Source organism: Saccostrea cucullata, unplaced genomic scaffold (assembly GCF_032062105.1).
Source record: "Saccostrea cucullata isolate Sc308-1 unplaced genomic scaffold, CSIRO_AGI_Scuc_v1 ctg877, whole genome shotgun sequence".
NCBI lineage: Eukaryota > Metazoa > Mollusca > Bivalvia > Ostreida > Ostreidae > Saccostrea > Saccostrea cuccullata.
Genome location: NW_026933070.1, coordinates 323,933 through 339,334, shown reverse-complemented (window position 1 = coordinate 339,334; position 15,402 = coordinate 323,933). Strand labels below are relative to the sequence as shown.

Below are 15,402 nucleotides of genomic sequence, written 5' to 3'. Positions count from 1 at the left end.
ATAAGTTGAATTTTGCTGGAATCTCCTCCCATTATAATGATTATATCTATTTATTTACATTCGTTGAATGAGTTTCATTGTTTTTGTGACTGAATTTTAAGAATGAATTTATAAGATTAGAACAAAATAGGAGTAAATGAAGAGAAAAAATCAAAGTAAAATGTAATAAGCACGAATATGAAAAGCTTATTGGGACAAAAGAGTTACATTATCAATCAGGTAAAGTGCACATAAGAATACATAAATAGGAAGAAGATGTGTCGACCCACGCTTTTAGAGAAAAAAATGGAAGGAGCGGGAACCCCCCACCACACCCCCACCCCCGGTGCCTGTAATACCAAATTTTAGACAAATAGACAGAATAAGAATGAAAGCGAAATACACAGACTTTTGGTTGTATTTCCCTTCCATAACCCCTCCCCCCCCTTCGCTACATGTATTAATGATACCGATATTTCTCTACATTAGTTCGGTTAAAAGTTGAATTTTGCTAGAATTAATTTTCTTTCCCTGATTTCTATTACATTTAAACTGAATTCTGTCAGTAAATAAAAAGATAGACCAATATCCTTCAAGACACACACAGACTGCGTTAAATGGCGTAATTTTTTTTTTCACGTTATAATTAAAACGATTTCTATTCGGTTGATTTAAAAAAAACTTTTTTATTAACATGATTAATTAGATTTATTTATTAAAGGCATTTGACTCAATGATAAATAATTATTGTATTTGCTGATAAGGTCATCGTGTCGACCATAGAACTTACGAAATGATGACTTTAAACGAGACGGCTGATATTCTTGTTTCATCAACTTGATTGTCAATAATTTACGTCGTTAGAGCAGGCACTTGCGTATCGAATCAACTGAGATATATATACTCCGCATGCAGATGATGAAGGTATATTGCTGCATAAGTAAGGGAAGTTTATGATAGAAAAGTTATCATATAGTTTGTTTGTTAGATTACCATTAAAGTATTTTTCAAGTAAAATATCCAAGTATGAAATAGATGTGTCAGACTCTGTGGTATCTTTTATCAAAAGCTCACCAGGATATATCGTATCGATGTAGGAATGGAAATCGCCATTGTTCATTGACAATACGTCGTCGATATATCTGAAGGTCGAGTTGAACGCCATAGCAAGTGGGTTTTTTTTCTTTTCACGCATAAGATTTTGCACAAATTCTGCTTCATATGAATATAAAAATAGGTCCGCTAATAACGGAGCGCAATTGATACCCTTGGGAATTCCAATAGATTGTTGGAATACCTGGTCTCCAAAAACCATGTATATATTGTCAATCAGAATCTCAAGCATCTCTTTGATGTCAACTTCAGAGTACTTGTGTGTGCAATCAGAATGTGTTTTAACAAAATAATTTCGCAAATGACCAATGATCAGGTAAGTAAATTTACGAGTTCCATTTTTATTAAAAAAGCAGTCAATGATATAAAAAAAAAACCTGGACTTTAATGTGTTGTATATAAAGTTAAAAAGTCATAAGTTTTTAAGCTGTTGATTTTTGTAAAATCTTTTGATTTCAAATTGTCCAAACGTTCTTTGGAATTTTGAAGTATCCACATCTGATTCACACCACTTCTTAAATATATATAGTTGCACAGTACTCTTGAAGTTTTTCCTTCACTTCTGTCAATATTTTAGTGAGGAGTAACGAAAGAGGCTTGGTTGAACATTTACTGGAAACCGCAATGTATCTTTGTTTGTAAGGATTTTTATGAAGTTTCGGAATCTAATATATATATATATATATATATATATATATATATATATATATATATATATATATATATATGGTAGTTCAAATTCCTTTTGGCTCTGTGGAATATTATAAATATTTAAAACTGACATTTGATTTCGAAGAATTTCTTCCTTAGAAAAGGAATTAAGAGTATAAGAACGATTACCACCTGTAGAATTAGATCCAAGTTCTTTTAAAATACAATTTATGTAATAAGCCTTACAAACGAAGAGAATGCTGTTACCTGCTTTGTTGGCAAGGACCAGTACGTACTGATCAGGTAATCTATCTAATTCTTTTTTCACTTCTGGATTATTCGACACAGAAGGATAGATGGTTTTCAAACTGCCCTTCAATCTCTTTTAAAAATGCGCGACTTTAACATGGATCTAATACATTTAATCCATTCTGACAAGGTGTCAACGTCCTTTTTTCATATCTGGTCCATCGTCTGGCGTAATTTTCAACAGAATCCATAATATTTATGAAATTCCGACGCCAGTTGAAGGATCGGGATTCCCTACATTTAGGACCTTTAAAAAAATGACGTATTTCATGTGCAATGAGAGGCAGATTGATAAACAATGAATGAAAATTCAACAGTCAATTAATATTAAATGAGGATTTCCTTTCTTTTCCGGGGTTTATTTTTCGGACAAGTCGACATGACTCATCATTGACATAAGGGACACCATTTTCTGCATCTTTTCATTTTGATTTGAGTAAAAAAAAATCAATTTTCAGTGGAGTAAAAATGATGATATAGAAAACACACAAGTACTGTTCTATATTATTAGTCAATAGACGGGATTATGAGAATTCAAAACTTAATATAATACCTGAAGATTTACGAAGATGTGTAATCTTATTAAAAAAAAAAGTTAAAGTTAAATTTTTTTTCTAGCATTTTTTAGAAAAATAATGAAATCCAAAATCACTTTTAAAAAAATTTACTTGTAAAAATTTCATGATATTATGGTGATATTTTGAGGAAATTCGTGATGTATCGCGATATGGATTTTTTGGCGACACCCATCCTTATGAATTACCTAATTGACTTTTACGCATGCGTAGTATATATAAAAAATGTCACAATGCGGATAAATAAGACGAAACAAAGATAATGTTCTTATTTATTGATATAAAACACCTCTCGATGATTCCCACTATTAATAAAGACAGAAGAAAAACCAAAACTGGTTTTCTTTGGCCTAACTTGATGAACAGTGCCAGGTAGTCATCCAAGCAGAACAAGACCTTACCTGTGGCTGTCCAATAAGTTAACAATGGACGTGTTCGACAGTAGTGAAATGTTTTAAGGTTTCGTCAAATGTCAACATGTCCAAAAATTTATTTTTACAATAACTCCGAAACTATGTTAGGTATAAAGTTAGAACTTTTACAGTTTATAATTTTGTTTTTATTGATTAACAGATAGAAAGTATCACTTGATAAAAAAAAATATATGGAATAATATTAATTGAGAAAAAATCTTCTTAAAAATGCATATATTTTCAAAAAACACCTAATGAATTCGATGCTTTTAGTGAAAACCATCATTGCAGAAACAAAATTGTTTATCAATGAAGGGCAAGTTGGACTTGGATAGCCTCTGGAAAGTTGTTTTCCCTGTTCATTTTGTCCAAATGTTAAGACTTGAAAGTGAAAGTACACTGCAAAATGGCGGATTCTATAGGGGTCTTGTCTTTATACATGTCATGCTTTCAATAACAGCCTTTCAGCAAGTTGATGAAACAAAAATATCAGCAGTTTCGTTTAAAGTCATCATTTCGCAAGTTGTATGGTCGATACAATTAATGACCTTGTCAGCAAATATAATTTATCACTGAGTCAAATGCCGACTGACTTTTTTCATACCAATTGTTAGTCCATACACTGAATTGACGACGAATTTTTTTCCGTTATTTCCTGATCGTGACAAGGATCACACGGTGGATGTGACCGGTCGGCAAGGGATGCTCACTCCTCTTTGGCACCTGATCTCACCTCTGATGTTTCGGGGGTCCGTGTTTGCTCTGCTCTTATTTTGTATTGTTTTATGGACTTTGAGATTGAATACTGTTCGTTATTTCCATATATTTCTAATGAAACTTTGAAAATAAGTATGGGCAGCGGAAAGGGCAAAAATTACCATAATGTGAAAATAAACAATTATTTTAATTTCAATGACCATAAAAACTTAACAAATGATATACAATGCATAATCAACAGACGTTTTCGCACAACAAATATACATTAAAGCAAAACCAACGACCACGTACGTAACAAACATGTATGAATACAAAACCAACAATCATTTTTGCAGTACAAACGTACATAAAAACACGACAAGCGAAATAAATTTAACAAACGTGCAAGCGGTAAATCTAGTCCTCCCGACGGTCCCGGTTTTTGTTTGTGTTTTTTTTCTTGGCGATTTCCTTTTTGTCGGCGCACAGAAACTCTTCACACTTCTCAGGCACATTTCTAAGTTAAAAAAAAACATTAAATTTGATTTCCTTTTTGTTTTTGCTTGTCAAGTTTTTAAAATCTTTTTTTCAGCTTGTTTGAATTTTTTTCTCTGGTTACCCTCTCTTTTCAAAAACGATGAGCACTACGTCAATGTATTACAATGCAGTATTTTCATTTTGCATGGTTTTACAATAGGTACAATGTTAGATTTAGCTATTTTTATGAAAATTTTGATAAAAAATTTTATTTGAAATCAAATCAATTGGATGTTATGAATTTTATAGAATTTAAACTTTCATTTTGAAATACTAATTCCATCCACAGGGGCTTGTGTAGACAAAAAAAAATTAGTACCTCGGAGAAAAATACAGTGTATTTTTCTCCGAGGTACTAATTTGTTTAACTGATTTATTTTCTCTAAATAAGCCCCTGTGTTCCAGCTTTTTGAGAAGAAATATCTTCTCAGTATCAATATTTTTCATATCTTTAAAGATACATGGACACGGATTTGAAGTTCATTTTATTTCATCTTAAAGTTATTGAAACAAGATTGCTACTTTTCCTAAGTATTAAGAATAAAATTAAAATTTGCGAGATTGCAAGGATCCGTCTAAATGTTTGAAGTTTTAATAACTTTTAGATGAAATGAGATTTTTAATATATTTTTGTGTGAAATGCTATTACAATATATAAGTCGTAATATTATACAGAAAATATTAACTCCAAATCGTAGTTTTCATATTTATAATGGAGTACTACATCTAACGCTTTTGGAAGGTGATGCTGCTGATTCCTTAATAAATATTACTGAATTAATTTAAAGTAAATATGCATAAAAAGTTTGAAGAGTTTCTATGCACCGACAAAAAAGACCCCCCCCCCCCCCCCCCCCAAAAAAAAAAAAAAAAAAAAAAAAAAAAAAAAAAAAAACGGGACCGCCGGCAGTCGGGAAGACTAGATTTACCGCGTGCACGTTTGTTAAATTTATTTCGCTTGTCGTGTTTTTATCAGGTCTGGGCGGCCTCCGTTTTTGGAGGATAGCTAGATTCAATATGGCAGCCAAATTTTTTACCATATATGGAAATCGCAATGCAATGTCGGATAGTTTATCTTCTGATTTCAGAGGATAGCACAGGTAATTTTCAAACGCCGCATGCCTACCTTTAATCAAAAAGTGCAAGCACCAGAGTACAATTAAATAAAAGATCAGACATTAAACTATCAATTGTATGTGGCGATTTGAGATTCTATGTCTAGAATTTTTACAATACGCTTTCAAAGTTGGCACTTCTTGCGCTTCATTTCTACTTAATATTTCTTGTTATTTTGTTTAATTTTTATGTTTTTTCCCTATCAGGACAAATAAAAAGGCACTTAAATGCTCAAACAATACATAAATAACATTACTTTCATATTTCTTTTAATTAAAGATTAGAGGAAAAGGAAACACAAAAGAAAACGTACTGTAAAGACAAAATACACTCTGCCTGATAATTTAAGCAAAGATAAAATAAATATTATTTAGAGAAAATAAGAAAAAAAATCCCACTTTTTAGCTGTGCAGCATGTAAATTTCGCTAGAGTTCTTAGATGAGGCCTCGACGGGGACCATGCATTCGCAGTATATATATTTCCACGGACAACGTAAGTTTCAGTCAGATTAGTTTTGACAACGGGTAGACGCAATTGAATTTAAGTCAGTCTTAACTGATAAGGGGGACGGTCTAACCTTGCTGTAGATGGAGATTGATCCTAATTTATTTCAGGGGTCTTAATATTTCAGTTTTATTAGATGTATACACATACAACAGTATAGAAGACTAACACAGAACGGAAAGTAGCTCCGCCCACTGTAGTCCCGTGCAGAAGAGCAAACTTCAAAGAAAAATTCCTCTACCGTCTTATTAAATGAAATAATAATGAAACTGAATTTTTCAAAAATATGTTTTTTAAAACTTTTATGCTGTTAACACATAATTATGGTACCGGAAAATGAGGTTGGCTATAATTAATTTTCAGACAGGAAAGGGTCTTTAACAAAGCTTTCAAATGAATAATTTATTGACAGCAAATTACCAAAATTTGTTAAAATGATTTAAATACCTATATTTAACCATCATCGTATGAAATTTAACCTTTTATTTGTTTTGGTTGAAAAATCAGAGTACGGTACGTAAACTGGGACTTGAGATGCAAGAGTTGCTGTTATTTGTTTGGTTTAGACTGCCGTTTGTTTTGAAAAGTCCGGTAGGTGGCGACACCTCCATCCTCTGTTTCTAGAGGATAAAATCTATCCTCCAAAAACAGAGGCCGCCTAGACCTGTTTATGTACGTTTGTACTGCAAAGATGATTGTTGGTTTTGCATTCATACATGTTTGTTACGTATGTGGTCGTTGGTTTTGCTTTAATGTATATTTGTTGTGCGAAAACGTCTGTTGATTATGCATTGTATATCATTTGTTAAGTTTTTATGGTCATTGAAATTAAAATAATCGTTTGTTTTCTCATTATGGTAATTTTTGCCCTTTCCGCTGCCCATTAATAAGCCGAAAATATGCTGTAGTTTTTAAAAAGTTGAAATGCACGAATCTATTACATACCCAGTAATGAACATTTTAGGAATTCCAGACACCTGACATCGTACTACGGACATCGGACTGCAAACAATAGACGACAATAGACGACTTTCGGGGAGCGTATTGAAATACATTTTAAGGACGCTCTAAACACCGCACACCAAAAAGCTCTATTTATTGGGTATTTTTATGCAGTTAGAGTGATCTGTCCTTAGATGTAAGATGAAAGAAATTGCTATTTACCGTTAATACATAATTTATAATAGAATAAAATATGTTGAGCATTATATAAGACCAAGAGAAAAAAAAATTAATTATATTCATTAAAATTCCCAATGTAAATAAACAACAGTGATTTCTGCTCACAAATAGTCCATTGTTTTTGAACATTTTTCCTGCGCAAATAAGGTACACGTACACTATGTTCTAAATGAATGAAAAAGTCTCAATATGCATATCTTTATATGATATATTTTTCTCTGAGTCCAAAAAACAGTTTCTGTTTGTGTTTAGAGCTCCCTTAAAGCATGTGTATGTACCATACATTATACGAATTACGTTTTACACTGCTAGACTTATCTTCAAGGAAAGAAGTGAAACGATCATTTTGCTCCAAAGTCACGAGTAGAATTCCAATCGAAACATCACTCGGCATTTTTCGTTAAATTAAGATATTAAACGATTTTAATTTAATGACTGAAATCAGTTATATTTCCATGAAATTAAATAAAGTAAACTTCGTTGTTGAACCTGCTTCTCAAACACAAGAATCTCTATTTTTAGAACATCAGAAGTGACGTATCATTGTTTACTACATTTTTACCAGTGAAATACTGTACTTTATTTATTGAATAAAAATGATATCCTGTCACACTGTGAAAGGATATCAAAATGATATCCTGTCACAGTGTGATGAATATCAGAAATGCGGGAAAACTCTCGATTTCCCTTTCCATAAGGAAGATTGCTGTAAAAAAAAATCTTCCTTGACCTAATATAAGATAGATGAAAATAAATAAACCACTCTGACAGCGGATAAAATGGTTAAAATTACCAAAAAATATGTTGCTAAATCCATGCTTACAGTGTTTTCACCTCACATAGCTATGACGTCTCAACCGCTCAACTGTGACGTCACGAGCCTATGACTGTATAACCAAAAAAAAAAAAAAACAGAGGCAAAGGAAAAATCAAAGAATTTTATTTTAAAAATGTAATAAACAGAAAATTCAATGTTTTGTAGTTGAATATGGAATTTATTTCACTCGTGAGACGGGATTTTTGGTATTTTCACTCGTGCTTCGCACTCGTGAAAATATCAAAAATCCTCTCCCACTCGTGAAATAAATTCCATATTCAACTACAAAACATTGAATATCCTCTATTTCTAATATGGGCTGGCAATACTAAAGCAACGATTTTTCATCTTTGTAAAATTTTGATTAGTTGTTTTTTTTCGGGGGGGGGGGGGGGGGGTATAGGTACGTTTTGCCATAATCATCATGTACATCTATATATGTCCTTTTATATATGCCTATAGTACGCAGCCCCCACTGTTTCTAAGGAAAACAAATTAGTATGTACAGGTTTATTTTCGCCTGTCTTATTTTCGTCCTTTCACTTTTGCAAACAATTTTGCCCCGTTTTATGTTCACCCATTCACACTTTTTATGAAGAAAATATACTTTTAACTTTGAATTCTCCTTGTCTAAAATATTACCCACTTGTGTTTAGGGCGAAAGGAAAGAAAATTAAACCGGGGCGAAGATTTCCCTGTTATCAGGAGTTTGGAGAAAATGAAAATTCAATTTGAAGCTATCCCTCCTCCCCAACCTTTCGTTGTTGTACCTTTGACACTAAAAATTTCAGCATTAGATAAAAACGGTGCCAAGATGTTACAGCAAGACAAGCCCCCCCCCCCCCCCCCCCCCGCTTAGAAAAAGGGTTTCGAGTTCGAGCGCTTTATTTTGCAAGGGCTGTAGCCCCTCCCCATCTGATAAAAACATGTTTAAGGACTGCGCGTTAACAATTGTTTTTAAAATTAATGATGCAGAAAAGGATACGTTTTAAGTAAGTAGCAATTAAGAGATTATGTTAAACTATTTAGATTGATATTATACATGTAAGTTACGATCATATAATTTTTCATCCGTCTTGCGGCATTTCAGATCTCTTATGTATTTGATATAAGTTAATTCATATCGTTTAAAAAGCCACAGTTCCCTTGCTTCATTTAATCACATTTTTTGTTATTTTCTTTCTTTATTTTAATTAAAAATCATTTAAGAATCTTAGAAATCATGCCATATTAACTTCTTTCAAATATAATCCATATGCATGTTCATTCCACTGGTATTCGTTTTGTTTGAGGATACAATAAATATCTATCTGAAGCATTATACCCCCCCCCCCCTAAGAAATGGACGGATCTAATATTATCATACTGATACACGTAAAAATATGTTCTTTAAATATTGATTGCTTCGTCGGGAAAACCTTATTTGAAATCTGTTGCTTGGTGTTATTAATTAATTAAATGGAATAAGTAATCGGAAGGGGGAGTTATTCTAAGAAAAAAGGAAAGGGGAAGGGTAGCCCCCTCTCATTAATACAATGTATATACTGTTATAACTCGTGCAAAGTGAAATTACTTTTTTGACAGCAGGGCTCTCACACCCATTTTTGGTACTGGGGCCGGGGCCATTGAAATTGGGAAAAATGCGACGTTTCTATAAAAATTGGGAAATTTTTACCAGTCATATTTTAAACTTACATCATTGTCGTCTTGCTCTTAGTAGAAATATTTTTTCTACACTTTTTCTACACTGACAACAGTACTGCAGGGGTCAAACTTAACTTTTTGACCACTGTAGTAAATATCAGCAGATTTATTTTTACTATCAAATTGTAATTTTGAACTTTTCCTAGCATTTTTTCTCCTTATAGTGATTCATATAAGATTTAAATAATTTATTTTAAAAAATAATAATAATTAACCTCTTGGAATCATTAAGGCTGTTTTATTACAGATGAAATCTGAACAGATACAGAGTAAATCACTTGATTAATTAAAAAAAATCATCTTTATAAATTTAAAATTAAATCATTAAATACACTGGGGATATACTTTTTGGAAAATTACATAACTTTCTTACTCAAGTTGTTTTAGAGATTGTGAATAATTTAATGGAATATCTAACGTTACATTGTATCTGATTGTATTTACCATAAAGAAAGGAGTGGAGGAAATTCGGATTAAAAAAAAACGATCGTTTTTGGAAGTAAATTACAGTGTATAAGACAGGTAGCGCTGCAAAATGGATAAGATTATGGGGATTTATAACTGTAGGAGCATGGTACCTACTTTTTTTTTAATTGTTAGGGAATCTAAAAGCAAAATAGTGAATAAAATACCTGTAGGCCTAGTGCTTCTCATTCAGTCTTGGTAATCTGAATTTTTTACAAGACCTTTTTTTCTCACAAAAGATGGCGAACACAGGTCGCTTTTAACTCGCAATTTTTTATTCTAATTCTCATTCAAAGAGTATTTTCCATTGATTTCGGGCCCTGACATTATAGATCTTCACATTCTGCGACATGTTGTGAATGAACAAGTACCTACTTTACTACAGACGACTTTCGTTTTCATACTAAACTGGTTCCAGCATATAAAACAAACTACCAGTTCATAACACGAACGTCTTTCCTTCATATCTTAACAGTGCTTTTACGACTGTCAAAGATATGCTTTTTTTTGTTACAGTAATAAATTTGAAGCAATCATAAATTGGGAATTTTTACCCTTAAATTTGGGAAAAAAGGTACCTTTTTCACGTTGGGAATGGGGCCGAATATCGGCCCCAATTATAGAGAATCGAGAGCCCTGTGACAAGTTCTCTTAAGTGAAAAGCCCGCAGTCCACTACATACGTCGGTCCTACTAAACAGAGTACTTTAGTGCGATAGAGTACTTCAGAGTACGCTAGTAATATTTTATAATATAAAGCAATTAATGGGATTTAACCAATCAAGGTTAAAGCCAGTGAAATACACATGTACCTTATTTTTTATATTTTTATTTTGATCGGGTTCGGTTGACAGTGTATGTTAGCCAACCCGTATAGAATTATTCCTCTCTTTCCCGGGGTTATTAGTGTTACCCTAATAGTACATTTGACGTCACACCACGTTGTGTCATCAGTCGACGCTGAAACTTTCAAAGACGACTATAGATAGACAGAATGCCGAAGCGCAAAGCAAACAGCAATAGTCAGCCCACGCCAAGGAAAGGTCAAATTAAGGAGAGGACGGGGTCCTCGATCGGCGAATACTGTTGATGCAGCATCGGCTGTCCCCTCATTACTGTTGGATCCTTCAGCACATGACCATTCTCAGCTACCAGTTAGCAGTCTTCCAGCATCTCCGCAACCAGCGGTGTTGACAGCAGACCAACTGAGACAGGTCACTGAAAGCGTAGCAGCTTTGATAAAGGAATCACAGGGGGGTGTAGTAGAACCAGCACCCTCCCCTATTTTGGATGAAACGTCAGTTGATACAATTATTTATAGTGCATGTAGGGCAGCTGTGCCCAGCTACGACAATGAGTTAGGACATAACGTCCCAAACAATGTAAAAATAAAGATTGCCAATGGGGAGTACATAAATTTAGGTATACTGCTTAATAATGTCCCAGAAACTGACCCCAATGATGACACCAAATATTTTTCTCTAAAAGACGGGAAACTTGCAGTCACGAATAAGCCTAAAGCAAAACCCATTACGGACATACAAGTATGGACTGACGCTTTCCTTATCCAACGATTTATGCATCCGCTCATCCCCATGCAGCAGTATCTTTGTTAAAATATATGCACACAATACGGTTAGGCGCCAGTCGTATTATCGGGTTGGGCTGGCGGGACTATGACATCCAGTTCCGACTTAAAAAAGAGCGTAATCCTGTATTATCATTTGCAGTAGTTGACCATGACTTGTGGTTGCTCTATATGTACAACAGACCTATGACGGTGCAGACTGTGCAGGGATCAGAACCCAATCCCCCTTCACTCAAGTGTTATGATTTTAATTATAAAGGCGCATGTCCAAGACAACAATGTCAGTACAGTCACACTTGTATCCTTTGCTCACAGCCACACCCACACACTAAGCACAAAAATATAACTCCCTCTCCATCAAATCTTGTGTCGGCAAACACTCAGTCAGCAAGGTGCTCCTTGCCCTCAGAAACTCATGCAGCCCCAAATACCTATAACAGACCCGCATCGAGTTCAACCCAGTCTTTTAGACATCAATAGTATAGCCCCCCCCCCTTAAAATTGCAAGCCTTGCAAAATGCTCAACAAATTATCCTCTCGACACATTTTGCACCTGAATTACTTGTAAGGTTTTAATTTTGGTTTTTAAGCTCTATTACAACTTACAAGGGCCCTAGACAGTAGACAAGCATATATACGATTGTGAGAATCCTGAGTCTTTAAGGTATATTTTATTGATGAAGCCATTCAGCAAGTTACATGTAATAAAGAAATAATGTAATATTCCGGAAATTTATATTGTTATACATGTAATATAGATTCAGTTATTAGGTTGCGGGTGTAAACTTCCGCCTTAAAAAGTATATAAAGACTGAATCCGCAGTATCAAGCGTTCATTCCAGCGCAAGCTGTGGTAAGAGTAAGACGTGTGCGAACCATAACAGCAGTAAGTGAGACTTAACAAAATAAAGTCAGCTTACAGAAGAAGTCCACCTTATAAAATAAATAAGGTGTAGTCTACACGAATTGTGAATTAATAAAGGCTGTTATGTTATTGAGTGGCAAGCCACTCAGAGGCTAACCAGCAACGGAGGTTAGCCACCTCAACTGTAATTCGTCTTAAGATTGTTGAACCGTATGGCAACCAGGCTGTTGTGTGCAGTGTGTCTGCCTGAATAAGGCTAGCAGCGTGCACAGCAGTTGAAGGGCTGTCACTTGTACTGACTGTGTCCTGAATAAGGCTGCAGTACAAGCGTCAGTCCGAGGTTGGCCAGTGTAAGGGATAGCCTACCCACTGCCATTTTCTTAATCATTTGTAATTATTTGGTTCACCTTTGAATATTGTCGTCGTGATTATTAACCTAGATAACGTTGGCCATTTATTTGTATATTTTGCAGGCCTTTGTAATCAATCATTTGTCAATCATTTATTAAGGAAATTATATTATATTGGAAATCATCCCCCAAAATCTTGAATCGACAAGGTACGATCCCCGACTGCTATTATTATTCCGCTCGACACGTTACAAAATTTGATGGCAGCGTCGGGATTTGGGGTACTTGATTTTTCTTTATACTTTGTTTGTTAACCGTTTCATACCTACCAATAATCGTATTTGTCAGTATGAGTAGCATGGATGACCTTACTAAAATCGAAAGAGAGCTAACTAGGCTTCAGGCTAGTTTCGATGAAGATAAAAGAAAGACCGCTAAAGATTCAGGTCTACCTGAAAGCAGGCGGACAACCTAAGAAGATGAATATTATGAGGCAATGGGTGCGAAACCTAAATTAGTTAGGACGACCACTCTACCTACTGATGTATCAGAAAGAAGAGAGCCTGAGAGCCGCATTAGCTTAGGTAGGTCAGATGACAAGCCTCCAGATAGGTTTTCCTTGACAAGTACGCCTTTTGTAAGAAATAGGCAGGATGACCCTCTGTTTACAAATGTTACAACACGCAGACCTGATGTAAGGGCAAATGTTGATCAACATAAGGGTAACCATGTAAAGCCAGATAAGTTTGATGGTACTACCTCATGGCTAGACTTCAAATCTCATTTTGATGTATGTGCTGAGTTGAATGGTTGGACAACCTCTGAGAAAGGCATGCACTTAGCTGTTTCCCTACGAGGTCGGGCACAGGCGGTGCTGGGCAGTCTTCCAAAAGGAGAAAAATGTAACTACAGGTTATTATCCAGGTCATTGGAAGAGCGATTTCTGCCACCTAACCAAACAGAGCTGTATAGGGCACAATTACGAGAAAGGAGACAGCGGGCTTCTGAAACATTGCCAGAGCTTGGGCAGGATGTACGCAGGCTGGCCAACCTCGCGTATCCTACTGCCCCTATAGATGTCAGAGAAACCCTTGCGAAAGAGCAATTTATTGATGCATTGAAGGACAGCAACATGAGGTTCCGCATCAAACAAACCAGGCCTGTTGACCTGAATGATGCGATACGTCATGCTGTGGAGTTAGATGCATTTAATTCTGCTGAAAGACGTCTCCAGGAAGATAAAGGTTATTTGAGAGAGGCCAACCAGCCATTGGAATCAGACAAAGACACCATAACCACGCTGTTGAAGGTAGTGCGTGACATGCAGAAGGAAATGAAATCAATCAAAATGGCAGTACAGAACTCAAAATCTACTAAGCAATCAATGTGGGACTCCTGAAGACCCAGGTCCTATAATTGATGAAGTTGGTTTAAGTGTCAATGAAGAATTATTAGTGTCTCATTGCCCTAGGAGAGATCGCAAACCTCCTAGTTGGTTGCATTATTATGAGACAGATTTGTAATAGCCATGTTGTATAAATTTCACAATTGTATAAGAAGTTAGAAGTCACTTCAATGAAAATAATACTTAACACAGATAGTGTTCTTCAGTGGTTGTTACTTTTATTGCTGTTCTTGTTTTGTTGACCATTTGGTCAGTCATTTAAATACAGTTTGTCGTTAGAAAAGAAAAACCCAAAAGATAAATTAATAACTATAAAAAAAAAAGTTGATCTATTGATTTTGCATGCGGGACGCATGTCATCGGAGGCGTGGGTAGTGTAATATTCCGGAAATTTATATTGTTATACATGTAATATAGATTCAGTTATTAGGTTGCGGGTGTAAACTTCCGCCTTAAAAAGTATATAAAGACTGAATCTGCAGTATCAAGCGTTCATTCCAGCGCAAGCTGTGGTAAGAGTAAGACGTGTGCGAACCATAACAGCAGTAAGTGAGACTTAACAAAATAAAGTCAGCTTACAGAAGAAGTCCACCTTATAAAATAAATAAGGTGTAGTCTACACGAATTGTGAATTAATAAAGGCTGTTATGTTATTGAGTGGCAAGCCACTCAGAGGCTAACCAGCAACGGAGGTTAGCCACCTCAACTGTAATTCGTCTTAAGATTGTTGAACCGTATGACAACCAGGCTGTTGTGTACAGTGTGTCTGCCTGAATAAGGCTAGCAGTGTGCACAGCAGTTGAAGGGCTGTCACTTGTACTGACTGTGTCCTGAATAAGGCTGCAGTACAAGCGTCAGTCCGAGGTTGGCCAGTGTAAGGGATAGCCTACCCACTGCCATTTTCTTAATCATTTGTAATTATTTGGTTCACCTTTGAATATTGTCGTCGTGATTATTAACCTAGATAACGTTGGCCATTTATTTGTATATTTTGCAGGCCTTTGTAATCAATCATTTGTCAATCATTTATTAAGGAAATTATATTATATTGGAAATCATCCCCCAAAATCTTGAATCGACAAGGTACGATCCCCGACTGCTATTATTATTCCGCTCGACACGTTACAATAACC

The 15,402-nt window shown here is 35.0% G+C and overlaps 1 pseudogene; it reads left to right on the top strand.

The window, feature by feature from the left end:
• Positions 1–10,301: 10,301 nt before the first annotated feature.
• LOC134237152 (uncharacterized) lies at positions 10,302–12,185 on the top strand (annotated as a pseudogene).
• Positions 12,186–15,402: the final 3,217 nt, after the last annotated feature.